We start from the raw sequence: 14890 nt of genomic DNA, 5'->3' as shown, positions 1-14890 counted from the left end.
GGACTGCCCATGGGCACTGATTCACCAAAATGCCAGGGGTAGGGAAAGTGACATCATACACCCTTTAACCTTGATGGGTTAAAGGTCACACGACATTAACCCTCATGACATCATAGTACTTGCACTCACTCTGACTCACTCATTTGCACCCTCTTGCTCACACTCACTCTCACTCACAAATACTTTCTCACTCACTCATTTTCACACACACTATGCCTCACACTAACATACATACTCATGCTCTAACACTCATATTCACTCTTACACACACATGCACTAAGACAACATAAACTGAAAATTATTTTAATTTACATACCTAAGATGGCAGTGAAGGTTCCATTCCAGATCCTGCTGCTCCAAATTTTTTATTACATTAATAGTGAAAGATAGGTTAATAATCACTAGTATTGTAATAAAAAATGAGCATAAAAGGATGCTGGAGCCTGACACTGGTAATGCAAGCCATGACTGTGTTTTGGCACTTATTATTCCAACCCTGCATCGGGGGTCGCAAAGGCAGTGCCAGGGGTCGCAAAGGGCAAGCCAGGGGTCGCAACTGCGACCCCTGGCGACTGCTAAATGACATCCATGGGACTGTCTGCCCACCAGAGGACCAAGAACTCCAGAGGACAGCGGCCCTGTCCACAAGAAACTCCAAAAAGGACTCCAGAACCGCCCTGGATCCGTGAGTCTTGCCCACTCTGCACCCGATGCCCACGGCCCAAGTCTAGGTGCCCCACCGGTCCAGAGCAGGTCCCCTGACGATACTGACCACCCTGGGTTGACCCCTCCTGGCCAACACGACAATGCCTGCAGCTGAAATCCAGAGGACCCCCATGACCGCAAGAGAATTAGACGAATATTACCAATGCCTAAAGGTACCCCTGCATCCGTGGCCCCCTGGCCTTGGGGAATCCGACCACAGATCCAGCAATGTTCAGCAGGCGGCCCTCCTCCTTGTCCAGCCTGTGGTTTCCCGGAATCGACTCCCTCGACCAAGCCTGCAGCATCTTTGTGATCCTCGGGGTCACCCTATTGAAAAGCACTGGGAGCCCGATGCTGTGTTTACACCCTGCACCCGGCTGCCCCTGTGCCGATGAGGGTGTGTGTTTGGTGCTGACCTGTGACCCACCCCCACCCCAGTGCTCACCTAAGCCCCTTAGGTCTGCTCTCCGCAGTTGCAGGTATTTACCTGCTAGCAGATCTGTCTCCGAGTGCCCCCAGTCTCCATAGGATCCCATTTGAAATCCAGTACCAAATTCGACCTCTGCACCCGGCTGGCCCCGTGTTGCTGGTGGTGTATGTTTAGGGTCATCCCAAACCTTGACCAGTGGACATCCTAACCCCCGGCGACTGGAACTGTAAGTCTAGTACTTACTGCTAAACTGCACTAACACTTTCCCCCCATAGGACTGTGTTAACAATTGCACTGTCAAATTTTTTAAGTGAAAACTGTTACTTGCCTGCAAACCGTTTTCTTTGCCAAGTCTAAACAAAGTGTTATTGATACATATGTTCGATACTTACTTGCAAATGTACTTACCTGCAACTAGATCCTTTTGGTTCTAGAAATAATGTAACAAAATCTATTTTTCCAGTATAAATACATTGGCCTGCAGTATGTCATTGACTGTGTGTGTACAACAAATGCTTTGCACTACCCTCTGATAAGCCTAACTGCTCGACCGCACTACCACAAAAGAGAGCATTAGTATTATCTACGTAAACCTCTGTGAAGCTTCTGGGGAACCCCTGGACTCTATATCTCATTTTGATTAAGTATATACAGGGCCAGATTCCTACAACCTGGTACCCTCCCATTACATATATTGCAGAAGTGCTGAGAAGTGCTGGTACCCTCCCATTACATATATTGCAGCAGTGCTGAGAAGTGCTTGTACCCTCCCATTACCTATATTGCAGCAGTGCTGAGAAGTGCTGGTACCCTCCCATTACATATATTGCAGCAGTGCTGAGAAGTGCTGGTGCCCTCCCATTACATATATTGCAGCAGTGCTGAGAAGTGCTGGTGCCCTCCCATTACATATATTGCAGCAGTGCTGAAAATTGCTGGTACCCTCCCATTAAATGTAGTGCAGCAGTGCTGAGAAGTTCAAGTACCCTGACATTAGATGTATTGCAGTGGTGCTGATAAGTGCTGGTACTCTCCCTTCAAATATAGCGCAGTGGTAGAGAGAAGTGCTGGTGCCCCCCCATTAAATTTATTTCAGCAGTGCTGAGAAGTGCAGGTACTCTCCTATTAAATGTAGTGCATCAGTGCCAAGATGTGGTAGTACCCTTCCATTAAATTAATTGCACTGGCACTAAAAAGTACAGGTACTCTCCCATTAAATGTTTTGCAGTGGTCCTGAGAAGTGGTGATACCCTCCCATTAAATGTATTGCACTGGTGCTGATAAGTGCTGGTGCCTTCCCATTAAATATATTGCAGCAGTGCTGATAAGTGCTGGTACTCTCCCATTAAATATAGCGCAGTGGTAGTGAGAAGTGCAGGTACTCTCCTATTAAATGTAGTGCAGTGGTGCAAAGAAGTGGTAGTATCCTTCAATTAAATGTATTGCACCGGCACTAAAAATTGCAGGTACTCTCCCATTAAATGTTTTTCAGTGGTCCTGAGAAGTGGTGGTACACTCCCATTAAATGTATTGCAACAGAACTGAGAGGATGCTGGTACTCTCCCATTAAATGCATTTCAGAGGTGCTGAGAAGTGCTGGTACCCACCTATTAAATGCATTGCAGCACTGCTGATAAGTGCTGGTAGTCTCTTGTTAAATACATTGCAGCAGTGCTGATAAGTGCCGATGCCCTCCCATTAAATGCATTGCAGCAGTGCTGAGAAGTGCTGGTACCTTCCCATTAAATGTATTGGAGAAGTGCTGGTATCCTCCCATTAGATGTATTGCAGCAGGTCTGAGAAACACCTGCACCCTCCCATTAAATTTATTGCAGCAGTGCTGAGAAGTGCTGGTACCCTCACATTAGATATAATGCAGCAGTTCTGAGAAAGTGCACGTAGTCTCTCATAAAGATATACTGCAGTGGTGCTGAGAAATGCTGGTACCCTCCCTGTAAATGTATTGCAGCAGTGCTGAGAAGTGCTGGTACCCTGTATGGCACCAGTGCTGAGAAGTGCAGGAACACTCACATTAGATATATTGCAGCAGTGCTGAGAAGTGCTGGTACCCTCCCATTAGATATATTGCAGCAGTGCTAAGAAGTGCAGGTACCCTCCCATTAGATATATTGCAGCAGTGCTGAGAAATGCTGGTACCCTCCTTATAAATGTATTGCAGCAGTGCTGAGAAGTGCTGGTACCCTTAATAGCAGCAGTGCTGAGAAGTGCTGGTACCATGTATGGCACCAGTGCTGAGAAGTGCTGGTACCCTGTATGGCACCAGTGCTGAGAAGTGCTGGTACCCTGAATAGCAGCAGTGCTGAGAAGTTCTGGTACCCTGAGTAGCAGCAGTGCTGAGAAGTGCTGGTACCCTGTATGGCACCAGTGCTGAGAAGAGCAGGTACCAGCTCATCAAATGATTGCAGCAGTGCTGAGAACCGCTGGTACTCTGCATTTCAAATGAAAGAAGTGCAGATGCTCAGTACCTAACAGAGTTTGAAGCACTTATGGCAGAGATGAGGTGACCTGTCCGGTGCTGCCCAGGTGACTCTCGTGGCCTGCGATGTGCAGCTCTGCCACGGGAGGGGAGTCTGCGCACGCGCAGCTTCCGGCTCAAGCAGCCTCGTGCTGTTCCTCTCCAGCAATGGAGATGGAATGAGTGCGCCTTTACGCAAACCCTGCGCTGATTTATGGCCAATAACGCCCATCTCGGAGCTGCAGCCCAGCGGGCACGCCGCCTCTCTGACAAGCCGTTGGTTTATGGTGGATTTGGAGGAATTGGAAACACAAAAGAAAAAAAGAAAAGCCCTTCCAATCGGAGGGAATGAATAGGCCCGCTTGCCTGGGTGAAATTGGAACAGCGTGTACGTGTGTATTATGTCTTTTTTCCTGCACGGTTCTCTCCAAGAGAAGGGGAGGTGGGGAAGAGGATCTTAGCAAAAAACTAATTTCACAGCCTTCTCTGCTTTCCGATTACTATTCGGGATTACCGCCTCCGCCAGGGTTTATCAGCGCCAGCGCGGTTCTCAAAGGAGGCCGTGTTTCTCGGGAGACATGCACTTCAAGAAGGCCATTTCTATCCAATCTTCTCCTCTCGCGAGATGAACATGACCAACGCGAGAAGAGGTTGGAGTGGGAGTTCACAGGTAGGATGACCTCCTGGCATGGAGGCAAATTCTGGACAGTGACTGAAAAAATTCAGATAAAAAAATCAGGACACAAGGTTAGTTTTACAGAGGCATCTGAGGTCATCACACAACAATAAGAGAAAGTAAATAGATGGTCGAAATGTTTTTTGGTTTATATAATACGTAGAAGCAGTGAGCAAATACTCATGTAGCTGGACGTAGTTAAGGATTAGCAAACAGCAAACAGGCACACTAAGCAGAGGCATAGCTTGGGCAGCGGCGGGCGCACAAATCTCAAAGGGAGGGACAGGCACAAGGTGGAGGGGGAATAAGTAAAATATTTTTTTTCAACTTACCTCTTCCCGCCGCCTCCTGCTGCCTCGCTCCTCTTCTCTTTTGGTGTCCCAGCATTCCGTGGGACACCAGCACACGCTGCCAAAAAATCTTTGCGCTGCTTTCATGCTGAACCTTGCATGAGAGCAATGCCAGGAATGGTCTGAGTGGCTTAGACTGCCGCTCAGACACAACCCTGGGGTCTGTGCAGTTTCTCCAGAAACCTACGCTTGCTGTGCTCTTAGGTGTACACTCTCCTCTTCCCACCTCCCGTGGCCCAGCCCACCACTCCCTTCACATGTTGCTGGCTGAGCCCGCAGCTGAAAAATAAAACGATAATTAAATATTGTTTTATCTTTCAGCTCCTGGCTAAGACAGAGAGGTAACGCTCCTTTGCCATTGTGAAGGAGCTGCCCCTGAGCTTGGGCAGTAAGATTAGGGGGTGTGAGCTTCAGATTTCCCGACAATCGGGTGGCGTATGATGTTTAGATACATTATACGACAAGCAGGGCACACAAGAGGGGCCATGGGGCAGTGAACAGGGAGGGGGATGTGGTTTGGTAGGAGTAGTAAGAGAGAAAACACAATGGCCCTCATTACGACCCTGGCGGGTGGGGGAGAAGTGGCGGTAATCCCGCCAACAGGCCGGCAGAAAAAAAATGGAATTATGACCATGGCGGTAACTGCCATGGTCATCCGCCACTTCTCCAGTCTGACCACCAGGGCGGTGATGACCGCTGGGCTGGAGACTTCGGTCTCCAGACCGGCGGCCGTCACCAGACCGCCGGCGGTATCAGGACCCTGCATACCACCATGGATTTCGGGTGGTTTGGAACCGCCACGAAATCCATGGCGGTAGGCACTATCAGTGGCAGGGAATTCCTTCCCTGGCACTGATAGGGGTCTCCTCCACCCCCCCCCCTCCCCTGAATCCTCCCCCCACACCCCCACCTCCCTACCACCCCCCCCAAAGGTGGGAGGACCCCCCTCCCCACCTCCACCCCCAACATTAACATACACCCCCCCTCCCCACCCCCAACATTAACACACACACCCCCCTACACGCACACATACACTACAACAACACATACCCGCACACATACAAACAGACATGCAAACAGACCGACCTGCACACATTTTCCAGACACACAACACCCCCCCCGCATGCATACACACACTCACACACCCCCTCTACATACTCACACCCCCATGCACGCACACAACACACAACACCCCCCTCCACTTCCCTGCCGACCGCCAATATGGCTGCTGGCGGCTCTCCGTCTGAAAAAGGACGGAGGGCTGCCAGCAGTCATAATACGCTGCGCGTAAAACCGCCTGCACTGACGGTCTTCAGCACAGTGGTACCTCGGCGGTCTTGGAAAAAGACCACCGAGGTTGAAATGAGGCACAATATTCTGTAAAGTAACCAATATCTTTGAGGACTTTCAAACAGAATGTGTGTGTGTTTTTCTCTGAGAGTATATAAAAATTCCTCCTGAAATCTGACTGACATTTCACAATACCCAACTGAAAGCACCTGTACCCAACTATTTATCAGAGAATACATTTATTAGGGGGGTGTAACACCCCAAACACCCCCCTGAAACTACGCCCCTGACACCAAGCAGGATTGGACAGCTTTGTGTACTGTATGCCATAGCTTATGAAAAGTGAGGTCACCCTTACCAGGCATGCTGGGTTTTCTGATGTGGGCTCCAGGCAATGCAGCAGGTTCCGGGAGGTGTGGGCTGCAAGATCAAGTATTGAAAACTACCAATGTGCCTTTATCAGTTTGTATTAGGCGCAGTTGCCTATGAAACCAGACTTTCCTTATAATAACCATCATTGAGTACTTCAGAAGTCTTCTTTTTCCATCATCTGTAAGTTGTATTGTTTAGCCCAGGCAAATGGAAAGCAAAGGTTGCATCTTATCACTCTAGTCCAGTGGATCTTAACCTTTTGACTTCTGTGGAGCCCCCCCCCAAAAAAAAACATTACTAGAATCTAGCAACCTCAGTGAGTCATTATTGGAAGCTGAAGTAAACAAATTCTATGAATTGAACGATACAAAAAAAATACAAACAAAAGTATACACTAACAAATGACTCACATATTTAAATATTTTGTGGACTTCACAATCAAATATAGAAGTTTTCAAGTTTTCTATTTTGCTTCTTTATTTGTATATACTTTATATATTTTAATGTATTAATTTTAATGTTATTTAATTTTGTAAAACAGACGGGGACCCCCAGAGTATGCTTGGTGGACCTCCCAGGGGTTCTCGGACACAGGTTAAGGACCGCTGCTCTGGTCTATATATACAATTTAACCCTTTTCCCATATACCATTAAAACTCAGGAGATTTGTGTGCCAGTGCTAACTGCATTTTTTTCAGAGTAACCTTCTTGTGGTTATACTGCCATTATAATTCACTATTGATCTAGTATGTTTTTCAGTCTTACGGGCAGGGACTCAAGGTTGAGCTCTTGGACACTACTGTTATCTTTGGTCTGGGACTGAAAAGCCATTTAGTGTGTAGCCAGACTGTTTCCTTCCTTGTAAATAATCTTCTAGCCTGATTGGGAACTTGACACTTGACAGCACCACCCACAGCCCATAAAAATGCTGTTGGAAACAAATTTCTCAAATGGTTTCAGTTGCAATATTAAAATGCATAGGGCCTGTTCTCTGTAGACAGTTCTCTACTTGGGAATGAGCAAGGCATAAATATTCTGATACTGTGGAACTCAACAAGTGTCGAAAAACATTTAGGTATGTGATGTTTCCTCACTTAAAAGTCAATCACAAGCGATGTAACCATATTGTATTGTATTGTATTGTATTGTATTGTAATCGTATTTATATAGCGCTTACTACCCCTGACGAGGCATCGAAGCGCTTTTCGATGAATAGCACGCTACTCCAGAACCCAACAAGAATTAGTGATGGATTAGTATCATTTAATAATGAGTACAGTTTTAGTATTATTATGAGTTAATTTGAGCCGCGGATATGAGAGTTTGTTAATTAGATTGACTGGAGTAATGGAGGGGTGGAGGAGGAAAGAAATCCAGAAGTGTTAATTGGGAGTATATCCTTCATTTACTCAATCCAAAGGGTTGGGATGAATAAAGGGGGGTGGAGGGGGAGTATGTGGAAGGGTTAGGGAGAGCATAGTAGCAGGGTGAGATGAATGCAGGAGAATTTAGTAGGGTTGTGTGGGAGGTCACAGAGTGAGGTTTGGTGAGTTAGATGTGGAGGTGGAGGGAAGAGTTTAGGCAGAGATATTTAGGAGATGAAAGTGGTCGAAGGGATTTGGGATGAGTCAGAGTGAGAATGGAGGATAGTTTGATAGAGACATGACATAAGAGTGATGAAAAATGAGAGCAGAAATTCATAGATATCTAGTATAACAACCCAAAGAACCAGGAGCCATGCAATGATCCACAAACATGCCAAGCACAGGAACAACATATACACATACATACACATATATATATATATATATTTATACACACACACATGAATAAACACACATATGCACATACAATACATAATTAGAATCATGGGTAAAAAATACTTAGTCAGACAGGTTTAAAGAGTGTGTGTGTATTTTATTGTTATGACAGTAGCAATACATATTTTCCAAAGAAACTATAAATAAATAGAAATATACATATAATCTGAAAAAATATTTATCCACATAGGCATATGCAGTTCATAGTTGTTTGAAAAAGGTGGTTATGAAGGAAAGAGCCAACTCTTGAGTAGTTTTCTGAAAACAAGAAAGTTATCTGTGGCTCTTATAGTTGGGGGTAATGATGCCGACAACATCAATACCACATTTTATGACCTTTAACTCTTCAAAAGCATCCAGGACCAGTCTAAAAGGCAGTTTTTAGGACCAACTGCATCTTCCCCCGTTCACACCAGGAGTGTGTTGGTGTCTGATAAAATGTGTTTGGTGTGACATACCTTTTTCCCAATTTGTTGTATCATCATGAAATTTAGTTAGCGTTCCTCTGTTTGTGACTACTAAATGGCTGGACCTTACAGGCACGCTGGCTTTTGTATGCCCATGACTCTTCTCTGCCACTATAGACGGAAACCACCCTGCACCGGAAAGTGCAGCACTGGGCCATATCTCAAGTGTAATGAATATTGAACTGCTCGTCGAACAGAGCTCCACTGTATTGATGGTGAGCAGTGCTATTTAGTCAGCCATTGAACCCATGTTTATCATATTTTTTCTTCTCTCTCTCTCTTACATGTCCCTCACCCACACTGGAGTTAGAACAATTAGATCATTTATCAAGTGCCAAGATTGACTCTTTCTCCTGTGTGTTGAGTGTGATGTCTAATTTTAGGATCAGTGATCAAGCAAGACTTTCATATGTGTTTACTTGAAGCAATGTTTGTATTGTGATGCCTGAGTGCAAGTGTTTTCACCACATCACGGCATCATGGAGAGTTTGGGCACAACTGCTTGACAATCCCTCCCACTGGTTTTAGGAGACATTGACCCTCATTATGAGTCTGGCGGTCACCGACTGCCAGACTCGCGGATGGCGGCCGGACCACTGGCAATGCGGCGGTCTGACTGCCACATTATAACCCTGGCGGTCGGGCTAGCTCCGCCAGCTCTGCCAGGATCGGAGATCCCGCTGGTCTGGCAGTAGGTGGTGGTCCTAATCTGCCAGGACACTCCTGCAAGCAGCACTGCCCTGGGGAATACGACCTCTTCTCCGCCAGCCATTTCATGGCAAAATACTGGCAGAGAACGGGTGCAGGAAGTCCCGGGGGGCCCCTTCACTGCCCATGTACTTGGCATGGGCACTGCTGAGACCCCCGGCCAGCACCATCGCAGTGTTTGCAGACAGTGAACAGTGAACATTGTGAGGGTGCTTGTGCACCCTGCGCTCTACAGCATTGCCGACAGCTCAATTATGAGCCGCAGACAATGTTGTAGGTTGTTTCTCGCTAGGCCAGCGAGAAACTCTTAATGGGCCCGGCAGGGAGGTAGTCACTATGGTGGTAACCTCCCTGTCGGAATTTCGGCAGACGGTTTTAATCAGGCCCATTGTCTCACCTCTGCACTCACGTCTGGGCTAGTAGGTTTGTGTACAAGACCACCTTCTAAGCTTTTTGGCTGTTTGCTCTTAGATTCCAGAAGACTGCACATCACTTGTGAGGACACAATTTGCATAGTGTGTCCAGAAGCCCTTGTTGTGGAGGGTTCTACAAGACTGAGTTACACTACAATCTACCAATTGATAAAGTGTCACAAGTGCACTGTTTTCTCCTCGTCATAGCTGCTCTGCTTGGTGAAAAGAACTCACAGACACCTAACTGATGATCATAATGTAATCTACAACAAAGAAACTAGAATAAATGCATGGAATGATTTCCTTTAGACCTCAAGACTAATCTCAATAATGAGCAGTGACCAATAACCACGCACAAAACCACTGTGGATTCCAGAGTAGGGTGGTACTTGCCATAAACCACTTAAGTGCATGGTAGGTGGTAATATATATATATGCAATAACAATACAATACAATATCACATTTTCCAATTCGTAACTATGTTTTTCTGGACGTGTTGCGCAAAGGAATCGTTCAGGTTCCTATTTCTTCCAACATATTTTGCAGTTATTATTTCTCTTAACTTTTGAGATGTTATGTTTCCCTCTCCTTCCACATTTTAGTCTAAGCTTGTTGTCACTGGTTAACTGACTGGGGCCCACTGTTCCTAAGGGGGGTGCTCTGTATCAGGAAAACAATCACTAGCAAACAAATAAAGTTATTAGGTACCTCGAAGTAATGTCAACAATAAACCGCCTTAATGTCCTGTGCATTAAACTGTCATTGCTGTGCCTAAATATGAACACTGCATAATAGGTGTGTTCTGACACAAGTTGTGCAAATCGGTTTGTAGCCTGCAGTTCACAGGTAGAATCCTGGCAGGGCTGGTTCAGTCTTTCATCCTTCTGAGTCGAAATTTCTAAATGCAAACTGCATATAATAGTCAAGTTAGCATTTTGTTAATGGACTTCATGGCACTTTGATGTGGCGATATTTCTCATGCAACTCCTTTTGGCAAAGGTCAGTGAGACATTTTTTTGAAGCCTATATTGTAATCTTCCTGATTATGTAACCTGTGGACACAGGGGCCTATCCTTAACTCATCAGTAAAATGAAAACACCTCAGGCTGCAAGAAGGGCATGATTAACAAATATGGAAGGCTCAATAAAGTGTTGATGCTTTTTTTTAAATGAAGGAGATGCTTAGAGAAAGGACTGTTAAATGCCAGAACTTTTTATGTTAAACTCTGAATTATTTTGCAGATATTGCGGCAACCTTTCTTATACTATGTGTGACATTGCTTTAAAATAATGACTTTATAGTGTTTTTTGTTGCCGGCTGGGAACTCTTGGCACTAGACTACTGTGCCAAGCATAATTTAATCCGTTGACCCCTCAGCTTCACACACAGACATCTGTAATGTTGAACTAACCTATATTTCATAGGATGAACCTGTCCCTGTTCCACTGTTCAGTTTAACTTGCATGTATTTTTGATTTAAAGTGCATATTTTAAATTCACAAGCAAATTAATATAATTACAAAATATTTTGTTGGATTTTTCCATGTTTCTTATTTCCGTCCTTCACTCACTGACCCAGAAATATTATACTCAGGATCATAGTTGCCTTAGTTTAAAAAAAAATCCACTTCAGTTCTGGAAATGAGAAAAAAACAAGCATTTGCAATCTAATAGGTCTCGCATGTGTGAGAGTTAGAGCTATTGGCGTTGTACATTCATAACTGTACGTTTTTTGCAACATAAATTGGTCAACCCTGCCTCATAATTTGGTCTTTTCCTGCAACATTATTCCAGTGGTGCTGCATACAATTAAAGCACTTTCATTCACCTTTTATCAGCATCATAGTAGCTGTGCCGTATATGGCAACATTGTAGCAGTGTACCACAAACGTCAACATCTCAGTAGCTGTGCCACATACAGCAACATTGCAGCAGTGTGCCACGTACGTCAACTAGCTGTGCCACATACAGCAACATTGTAGCAGTGTGCCACGTACGTCAACTAGCTGTGCCACATACAGCAACATTGCAGCAGTGTACCACAAACGTCAGCATCTCAGTAGCTGTGCCACATACAGCAACATTGTAGCAGTGTACCACAAACGTCAACATCTCAGTAGCTGTGCCACATACAGCAACATTGCAGCAGTGTGCCACGTACGTCAACTAGCTGTGCCACATACAGCAACATTGCAGTAGTGTGCCACAAACGTCACCATCTCAGTAGCTGTGCCACATACAGCAACATTGCAGCAGTGCGCCACATACGTCACGGTTATACGTCAGAACAACGTATGCTGGAACCATGCATGCCTGAACAATGAGGTCGGAACAACGACCTCTTTGTTACCAGTAAATGCCTTTATCAAGAATGCCTTAACAACGATTTTTCGTTGTAAAGGCATTCTTGTTAAAGTCATTAGTGAACAGCATGCATGGTTCCAGCATGCATCCCCCCAGGCCCCCCACCCCCACCCCTAAATATTACAGCAACTCCCCCACCCTCACAACCACCCCAACCCCCCCACCCCTAAAATTACTGCAAGCCCTCACCCCGCCCCTTAAACCTAAAGCACACCAACCCCCACCCCACCCCTAAAACATAAACCCTGACCCCCTCCCCCACCCCTAAACCTTAATCATCCTGAGCCACCCACCCTACCCCCAAAAACTAACAATACCCCGACTCCCCACCCCGCCCCTAAAACTAAAAATACCCGACCTCCCACCTCAGCCCCCTGCCCCTAAACCACCCCGACCCCCACCCCCTTAAACTAAAAATACCCCCCTGCCCTTAAAACAGCCCCAGTCCCAGCCCAACTTACCTCCTCCTTGATGGCGTCGCCCTCCTCAGCCGACTCCCTTCTTCTGTGCCTTAACCACGCATGTACGTGGTTGAGCACATGCGTGGTTAAGGTCCTGAACAAGGGAGTCGTGGAAAACGAAAGCGTTGTTCCACGCTCGTTTTCCACGACTTCGTTGTTCAGGAGTCGGATGCTTCCCTACATCAACATCTCAGTGGCTGTGCCACTAGCAGCCTTTAAACAATGGTTGCTGTCTTTCTGTTTTATTTAAAGCTTGGGTTGGTGCACTTCAGTTATGTATTGTTTTATACCATGTGAAACATCCACTTGTTTTCACGTGAATATGACATAAGCTCTACCATGCCATTCCATCACAAAATTACTCACTAACTGCAAAACTAACAATGTTGTCACAAAATCCCAGCACAGCAGACCAAGCCCATAAATAACATATTTACATCAGCCACCACATTATTTCAACATGCTTTCTTTTGAGATTGCCTTTTTACACGCAAGATGCACAATGCAAGCTTTCCTAGGGTTGCTACAACATAATATTATACAAATGTTTTGGGAAAGTGGATGTAACAAAATATAGAGCTGCAGACCGTGGAACTGGCGTACATCCTGAGTTTACAAGTTTGAGAGGAAAAACTGAGTTAAATTCTGGATGTCCTCCCCCTCTGCCAACCCAATTCAAAAGGAATGGCAAAGCTATTCCACATTTAAAGTTAAAGTAATAAAAACTTTTAAGGACTGGAAGGCGTGCGATCAGATCAGTAAACTGGTGGCAAATGTAAGGCTGGGAAAGTCTTTGGGCATAAAAACTGTATGGAACTGCCCAACAGCTTTCCAGTCTGGGCCTGCACTCTGCTAAGAAGTTACAAACTTACAAACTATAAACAAAAATGCTGGAAAAGAGAAGGTGTCTATGTGTTATCCTCACCCTGTCTTCCTAAACCTTAATATGGTAAACCCCACCTTCAGCTAGTTTATTGCTTGCACTAAGCTGGTAGGGAATGGTGGAATGCGGGCACCCATAATGGAAACGTCCCCATAGGCCAATAAAACTCTTTTAGAATGACAATCTGTCTCTTAGCTCCATCAAAGTCTTCCTGAAAATGTACACAAATGTTGAATTTACAGATTTACAGCTAAGCATTTAAGTGGCTAGGGGCAAAACGTGGCACCGTATTGTGGGTTAAATATGGCACAAAGGAAATCGTTACAGCCTTTACACAGCGCATTATAAAACGCAAGAAATTCCCAAATCCCATTAACTGAACACATTTGTTTCCTAAATGCACAGAAGTACAACATTAACAAGCAATACATATCACATAACATCTACTGCTATCGACTGGAGAGCCAAATTCAAGAGTCAGCTTACTCTCCCCATAAAAACAAAAAAATTGAAGCTTGGAGACATGCCATAACTGAGACATGCCATTTATTCAACAACTGAAATACAGTACCCAAAATACTGAAATAGAGAGACATGCCATGACTGAGACATGCAGTTTTTATAAAAATAAAAAGTTGCGTTTTTTTAATGCAAATTCGGTGCAGACTTACCTCCATATTTATATTTTGACGCTAGATACGTCTAGAGTCAAAATATTGGAGTTTGCAGCATTTTTTGGATGCGTGAACCTACCTTGCGTCAAGGAGACGAAAGGTAGGCGTTACCATCTGATAAATGGTGCTAACTCCATATCCCCATACTTATCCCCTCGTGCTAAAATGACATACGGGTGGGAGGAGGGGCTACCATTATTTAACACCAGGGACAGACCAAGCGTTAGGGGACCTTTAGACCAATTTCCATGGCTAAGCACCATGGAATGGGCCCACAGGTGCCCACCCCAAAGCCCAGGAACACCCCCACCCCCTGAGGGACACCGGAGGATGTGGGACCCCATCCCAGGTAAGTAGGGTAAGTTTTTTGTTTTTTTTGTTTGCCTTCGGGGGCCCTAACTTAGGGCCCCCTGCATGACACAGGGTGCATTGGGTATGTCCAGGGTACACTCGTCCCCTGTGCTGGTCATAGGGGTGGTGGTCATGACTCCTGTCTTTACTAAGACATGAGTCATGTTTTTGGTGGTTGTGCGCCATGAAATTGCGCTAGTCTGGTTAAAGGCTTTTTTTTGCCTCTAACAAGGCTAGCAGCATTTTTTAAGACACTAGCCCAAGTTTAGCGCCGGCTTACGCCATTCCATTAATAATGCGCCCGGCTGGCGCTGTGGAAAGGCGCAAGAAGGGCACTACACTTTTTGCCGCAAAACAGAATTTGTGCAGTTTTGCAGCGAAAAGTATAAATCTGGCCCTTAGTATGATTTATAATGTCAGCAGGGCACCTTTATTTTAAAAGGCACTA

Source organism: Pleurodeles waltl, chromosome 11, assembly GCF_031143425.1.
Source record: "Pleurodeles waltl isolate 20211129_DDA chromosome 11, aPleWal1.hap1.20221129, whole genome shotgun sequence".
Lineage (NCBI taxonomy): Eukaryota > Metazoa > Chordata > Amphibia > Caudata > Salamandridae > Pleurodeles > Pleurodeles waltl.
Note: the sequence above shows the minus strand (reverse complement) of the source record.